Source organism: Hydra vulgaris, chromosome 06 (assembly GCF_038396675.1).
Source record: "Hydra vulgaris chromosome 06, alternate assembly HydraT2T_AEP".
NCBI classification, from domain to species: domain Eukaryota; kingdom Metazoa; phylum Cnidaria; class Hydrozoa; order Anthoathecata; family Hydridae; genus Hydra; species Hydra vulgaris.
In genome coordinates this window covers 49,820,001-49,828,238 of record NC_088925.1, presented here as the reverse complement: position 1 = coordinate 49,828,238, position 8,238 = coordinate 49,820,001, and the positions used below count along the sequence as shown (strand labels likewise).

General features: G+C 25.3%; 1 long non-coding RNA gene across 1 annotated transcript in view; it reads left to right on the top strand.

Annotated features, from left to right (window-relative positions):
* Nucleotides 1-5,832: 5,832 nt before the first annotated feature.
* Nucleotides 5,833-8,238, top strand: part of LOC136081065 (uncharacterized) — an 8,580-nt gene continuing 6,174 nt past the window's right edge. The window contains exons 1-3 of the long non-coding RNA XR_010638856.1: nt 5,833-5,970; nt 6,112-6,245; nt 6,326-6,388. This is a non-coding gene — a long non-coding RNA (uncharacterized LOC136081065). The remainder of the gene's footprint in view (nt 5,971-6,111; nt 6,246-6,325; nt 6,389-8,238) is intronic.

Sequence of the window (8,238 nt, the reverse complement as noted above, 5' to 3'; positions counted from 1 at the left end):
TGTTCACGTTCACTAAAATCTGAGCTTTTATGTCAAGTTTGTATTGAGTCTGTTGCGATTCTAGATTGTATCCAGAAAAAATATCTGACAGAAGATATTTTATTCATAATAAAACCTGTAAAATGCAAAATATGTAGCAAAAGATTTACAGATGTTTGTTTTTTAAATAAACACGCAGCAAAAAATGAATGCAATCAAGTTATTACTCAACTTATTCCGCAAGCATTGACTATTTACCAGCTAAGAAATGAGCCAGGGTGCAATAAAAAGTTGATATTTGGATTTTTAATATTGCTCATTTCTTAGCTGGTAAGACTCGTAAGAAGAGTATTATTGGTTCAAAAAAAGATTTGATAAGACGTCTAGAGGGCTTGTTGTAAATATAAATTAAAACCACGTAAGACTTGTTTTCAAGTGAATAATATATTGTATTTGTGAGTTCCTCAGCCAAGAACCAAGATGCCATATATCCATTATTTGTGTTTCCAAGAAAATTGAGTTTTAAATTTTAGTTTATAAAGACTTTCTTCCAGAAAGTCCGATTAATTATTTATATACACCCTGAATTTTTATTATTCTCGTAACTAGATTTAGTGGACACATACCTTGGATGTTGAATTTTTGTTGATAATACACTGGAAAAACACAAAATGTGGATATACTTGGTTCTCAGTTGATGAGTTTATGTTTTTATAAAATTCAAAAATTATTATTATTGACATACGAACTTAATAATTTATTACTATGGAAGTTTTCAACAAGCTCACATATATATGAACTTATTGAAAACTTTCATAGTAAATTTATTTCTCAAACCAAATTTAAGCTTGAATCGTGTTTTTTTGAAGTTATTTTCCACTTTTTTTTAGAAAATAAGAACAGAAGAACCAAGAAAGGATCACTTAAGCACAATGAGTAAATTGAAATAGAGCTTCAGAAAAATGGTTATTTTCATAGCCACAAATCTTAATAAAAACATATATTGATATAAGAACATTCTACCAGTTTAGAAGAAAAAGAATTCCAAAAATGCATTATTTTATATCTTGAAGATTTAGTTAAGTATATTTTTATTTATTTTTTATTATATATTAAAATTTATTTGTTAGTCATTAAAATAAAAAATCTCTCTCACATAAAAGTTTAATTACTTCAATATTCACATTGGTATCCACACAAACTGAAAATTGCTATTTTCATATTGTTATATATTTTATGCCTAATAATGCTTTTAAAAGCTTGCGTGGGTATGAAAATAACCGTTTTTTAATCGCCATTCAAGTATTATTGGACTCTTTGTTGACAAGAGATTAAACAGCAGTGTCAACAACAAAGCCTTCAGCAGTATATCTTTGTATATTAAAGGAAACTTTGAGATGATTTATATTGTGAAAGTATTTCATACGTATTGGGGTATTTATGCTGACAACAACATTTGATTCCCCAACATAAGATAATTTTGTTTTTGATATAACATAATCTTTTAGAATAATTTTGTTTTTTAAGGTAATTTATTCCATTAAATCTTGATGGATCAAACAGTTAAACTGCTGTATCTTGTTTCTCTATTAAAATAAGAAGGTTTTTCATGTTATTTTTGGTAATAGTAACTCTATGCTTCCTCCATAGCTCGCAAAAATTGCTGCCATAAACCTCATTATTTGCCATGGATTATATAATTTAATTGATAAAGCAAGGCCAGTTAAATGACTTCTGGACAGTTTGGAGAGCATTGCAATCCCTATTTCTTTTAAATAGCCATCTAGCATCGGCCCAACCAAAACCAGGCGATTCCCAACATTCTCTTCAATTTCTTAGTCCATTTTACTTCCCATTGTGTAGTCTTTTGGAAATTTCATTTCGTTTTGCAACCAGTCTCTCAAATGATGAAAGTCTCAGCTCAGTCTTAATCCAGAATTCACCATTTCTTTCAGTTTGGGAGGATGCCATTTTTAATGAAAAACTAATATGGTGGTATAAATATGCTGGAAATTTTTAACACAAATTGCTAATTTCTATACCCTTAAACTACTAAATACTAAAATTGACCGAAACTGATAAATTTTATATCTAAATTTAATAGCTAGATTATCGACATAAAATAATTACCAGGGTGCAATAAAAAGTTGATATTTGGATTTTTAATATTGCTTTACTTCTAAAAGAGCATAAGTTCTTGGCAATGTGAATGGCTTTTAATATTATAAAGGTAATTCAATAATATTTTGCCAATCTAAAGGAAATAATTTTTATATAAACTTACAGTTCATATAAAATACAATTTATATTGTATTTTTAGTTTTAGTATTAGTTTTAGTATAGTACGGTATTAGTAAACAGTTATAGTATACAATTATAACTAGTACAACTTACTTTATAACTGCTTATTTACTATTTGTCATGATAATTCTTTTCACAACTATGACTGAAGCTTTATCATTCAAATTATTTAGAGCTATTATATTCTTCACTACTATCTCATTAATTACTTCTTTGTGTTTGGTAATCTTAAAATCAATCCTTTTCATTTTTTCTGTATGACCTTTTTCAACTGAGACATTTACACTTAATTTACCTTTAGTTTCCTCATATAGTTTATCTTTAGATTTTTCCTCATTGCAACATATGATTACTTCATTATTTTGATTTTGGATATATTTAATTTCCACTCCTAATTCTTTTGAGTTTATGTTGTCCATAATTAACTTCTTTGTGTTTATTTTATCCAGATTGTTAACTTTTTTGACAACAATTTCACTATATCTTTCAGATTTACTATTTACTTCACTTGAAATTATTGGGATTTGTTTTATTTTTATTTTATCTTGCAACTCCTTTTTTATTAACTCATTTTCAATTTTTAGTTCTGTTATTTCTTTATTTAATATTTTGTTATCAGTATATAATTCTTTCATAAATGTATATTTCACTTTTTTATCCTTTTTATTCATTTTAACAAGTTTTTTTTCACATTTCAAACAAAACCATATAACTCTAGATTTTTTTAGTTTAGCTATTGCACTAAAGTCATCATTAGAGAGTTTACTACATTTAAGATGACACCATTCTTTACATACTCCACATTCAACACTTTTTCCATGAATACTAATTTCACATTCAATGCAATTAAATATTGTGGTTTTTAAAGTCGATATTGAATGATCACTATCTTCATCTGATTTATCAGCATTAAGTGGACTTTGGTATTTTTTAGTTTTTGTCATTTTCACTTATTACACAGGGACTTTCTTGTAAACACAGTGTAAACTTGTAAACAAATTTGTGCAAAGGTTATTCCATAAACGTTTTAAAATGTTCCTTTAAGTAAATAAATTCAATTTATATATATTTATATAAATTGAATTTATATAAATATATATAAATTGTATTTTATATGAACTGTAAGTTCATGTAATTAAAAGTATATGTCTATGAACTGTAAATTATAACTGTAACTGTTTTAAGTTATAAATGTAAATTGTAGAAGCTATAATAATATAATAAGCTATAATATTAATATATAAAGTAAGTTGTACTAGTTATAATTGTATACTATAACTGTTTAACTACAGTTATACACTGTATAACTGTAGTTTATACTGTATAATAAATTGTAGTAAAAACTATAATAGTATAATAAACTGTAGTATAATATGCAATATAATAAACTGTAGTATAAAAAAAGTATAAATAAACTGTAGTAAAAAACTGTAAAATAATTATACAGTTTTAAAGTAGGTTATAACAGTAATAAGTTATAACTGTAAGTAATGCAAATGTGTATGAACTGTAAATTACAGTGTAAGTTCATATAAATATTCAACTGTAGATATATATATATATATATTTATATATATATATATATATATATTTATATATATATATATATATATATATATATATATATATATATATATATATATATATATATATGTTATATAAATTCTATTGCGACCATTTTCTATAGACGCATGTAGAATTTAGCGGATTTACAGTCTTACAGTGGTAATAAAATTACTTTTGAATAAGTATATGTAAGAAAACAATGATCCATTATGCATCTGATTATTAATTGTTTTGGTTGTATTAAAATAGCAATAAAGTTTTGACGAGTTTTGTCGCAAATTTCTTATATTCTGTAGAATTTTTTATTTTGTGAGTCAAAATTAAGTTGAACTTAACCAAATGCCGAAAGGAAAGGTCCTTACCGATATTGAAAATGGTCAAATATTGGCTTATCATCGAGAAAAAGTCCTAAATCGAGAAATTGCTAGAAGATTGAAGAGATCAGATCACGTTATCTGTAATTTCTTGAAAAATTCAATAGATTGTGCAACAATCAAGAGGAAACCAAAGAAATCTTAGGTTTTAGGCCGTGAAAAACACAGAATTGTTTGACTCACATCAAATTCATCAAAAAGTTTGAAAACAATTAAGTCAGATTTGGGTTTAAATGTTTGCAAAGAGACAACTTAGGAAAGTTCTTAAAGACAGCCCACACATTGTACGATCAAAAATGAATAAAGCATCAAATTCAAAGCCTGTTCACAAACAGAAACGCATGGAATTCCCCCACGAAAACATGGCACGCGATTAGGAACAAGTAAGAAATTTTAGATTAAATTCTCATGAATACCTAAGATGTCTAAATAGCTTAATTTTGATGGGGCTGATGGTTTTAGTGGCTACTGGCTTGATTTGAGGAGAGAACCCAAATATTTTTCGACAAGAAATTTCGGTGGTGGATCTTTGATGATTTGGCTTGAGTTTTGTGCAATAGGAAAGTTAAATTTAGCATTTACATCTTGCAAAATAAAAAGTTCTGAATACATTAATGTGCTAAATTTATGTTTGATTCCATTTAAAAACAAATATTGACGCAAAAAGTTTGTTTTTCAACAAGACAACGCCAGCATTCACACTAGTTACAAGGCTAAAGTTTGGTTTGAAGCTAAATGTAAATGCAAATGTGGTGGCCTGCTTGCAGTCCAGATTTGAATCCTGTTGAAAACATCTGGGGAATCATTGTAAGATGTATCTATGCTGACTAGAAGCAATATAACTCTGTGTCAGAGCTAAAAGTAGCGGTATCAGAATGCTGGGAGGATATGGAGCCAAAAGTGCTGGAAAACTTGGTGGGAAGTATGCCAAAATGAATTTATCAAGTAATTGAGCGCAAAGGAGGTCCAATCGAGTACTAAAAGTGTGATAAAAATATTTTTTTTGATAGTTTTATTAAAAAATGTGAACTGTGTCTATAGAAAATAGTCAGCTATCTTTTGAATTTAATTCATTTATGATTGACCTCTTTTCAAATTTGATATTATTTTTTGATAATTTTCATTATTTTTTGATACTTTATTTATAATTTATTGAAATACACTATAAAAATAAAGTTAATATACGTTTTTAAGACATAATCCACCTGCGTCTATAGAAAATGGTCGCTGTGTATATATATATATATATATATATATATATATATATATATATATATATATATATATATATATATATATATATATATATATATATATACATATATATATATATATATATATATATATATATATATATATATATATATATATATATATATATATATATGTATCTATATATATATATGTATATATATATATATATACATATATATATATTTATATATATATATATATACATACATATAGATATATATTTATATATATATACATACATACATATATATATATATATATATATATATATATACATATATATACATATATATATATATATATATATATATATATATATATATATATATATATACATACATACATATAGATAGCTAAACTTGACATCCATTTCTGTTTGGGTACTGGGCAGATGAGAATTATATCTATGGAAAGGTTTTCTCGAAAGCCTATTAAAAAGCAATTAGCAATTACTTTAAGGCGCCATGAAAAGGAAGCGTGAATGAAATGGAGAAAGGTAAGTTAAGATAAAAAATTGTGAATTGCACACCTATTTTGTTATATTTATATTGCATATTGCATCATACTTTTAAATTTACACCGTTAAGTTAAAGACACTTGAAAATTGTTAACTTGTTTGTTTAATGATTGATTGCAGGTTTTAATTTGGGAGTCACGTTTTAAATGCAAGGTCAGCGGTCACAGTTTGTTTGTTTGTTGTTCTGATAGTGAGCCTATATGACCCAGACACGTTGAACAACTGGCATGATGAAACTTGAAACTTACATTGAGGTTTTTTGAACAAAATTATTACTAGAGATGTTGAATTGATAGATAATTAGTCTTTAATAAAATTTTATTATAAAATTTAGAGAGAAGCAAAAGAAAAATGCAGTAATGCAGAAGTTGCATCAAATGTTGATAGATTAAAAAAGGTAAACAAAGTTCATTTTAATTTAACATACGATATGATAGATGTCTTTTGTTATGATTTACCCTAATTAAATTTATTTAATGTTAGTAATATTTACAAAAATAAGAATAGTAATAATTGTATTTCTTGATTAGTCAGACTTCTGTAGACATTGTTCAAGTATTTCGAGTGTTAAACATAAATCAAATGTATATGTGTTTTTATTGTTCTTTTTTTTGTTTAACTTTCTTTATTCTATACTTGATTCAAACAAGTTTTCATAATGCCTATTTCTTATTTAATTATTTTATGCAAGCAAAATAACTATGTAAATAAAGTTTACCCACTATCAGATCTAAATATAAAGTATTAACAAATGTTTTCACAAAAATAGTTTATTTTTATGCATCAACTGCATTTTGGAATCATACAGATATATTTTGTGTATAGCAAAAAAGGTTTCAGAGCCATTCTAACTTTTTGGGGCCATGTGCAGAAAAGATTGAAGTGATTAAAAAGATCTGTTCATATTTATAAAACCTTCTATTAGTTCTCACAAGCAACTTTGTTAAATTTTTTCAAAATTTTATTGGATTTAGGGGGAGAACAAGACCCCTGTGCTCCCCCTAACACTTACCAGGTCCCTAATATTATATAAAAAAAAGTTTTCCAAAAATTATATCATGTTGGGTCTCAAAAGAAGCGAAATTGTATAAAAATTTTAAAAATAACAATAATTTTATAAAAAAATTTATATTTATAAGATTTATTTTGCAATAATATTAAAAAATACACTTTTTTCATTTTTAGGTTAAAAAATGTCATTTTTCTGCAAAAAACTCTAAAATAATGTTTTAATAATATTATTTTTAAAATTTTTATATAATTTCGCTTCTTTTGAGACCCAACATGACTTACTTTCGAAAAACTTTTTTATATAATATTAGGGACCTGGTAAGTGTTCAAGGAACTAGTGCTCCCCCTAAATCCAATAAAATTTTGAAAAAATTTAACAATGTTGCTTGTGAGAACCAATAAAAGGTTTTAAGAATATGAACAGAACTTTTTTAGAATATAGGAGGCGGATATTACAACCTAATATATATATATATATATATATATATATATATATATATATATATATATATATATATATATATATATATATATATATATATATATACATATATATATATATATATATATATATATATATATATATATATATATATATATATATATATACATTTATATATATATATATGCATATATATACATATATATATATATATATATATATATATATATATATATATATATATATATATATATATATATATATATATATATATATATATATATTCAGTATCGAACAAAACGAGTGCAGATATATTTTGTGTATAGCAAAAAAGGTTTCAGAGCCATTCTCTAACTTTTTGGGGCCCTATGCAGAAAAGATTGATATTTTTTGAAAGGTTTTCTCAAAGACTTCATAAAAAGCAAATATCTAAAGACACTATGAAAAAGAAGCATCTCTTGTAGGTAATGGAACACATAACGATAAGGAAAAAAATGTTATTGATTTATTTATTCTGATTAAATTTAATAATGCTGCCAATAAATCTTGTAAATTAAATGTTAAATTAAGTTTTCTAAGAAACTGTTTAAATGAAGTTTTATAGTTAAAATCATTTGAAGTCTTTGGATTTTTTATTTTTCCTGGCAAATCCTAGAAATGTCCTGGAATTTCAATAGCAAATATCCTGGAAAAATAGAAAAATGGTCCTGGAGATGGTCTAGCTCCATGTTTCGCATGGATGGTGTCCCTGTTAGTACTTTTATTATGCATAGCCAAAGCCAAATTTGGAGCCT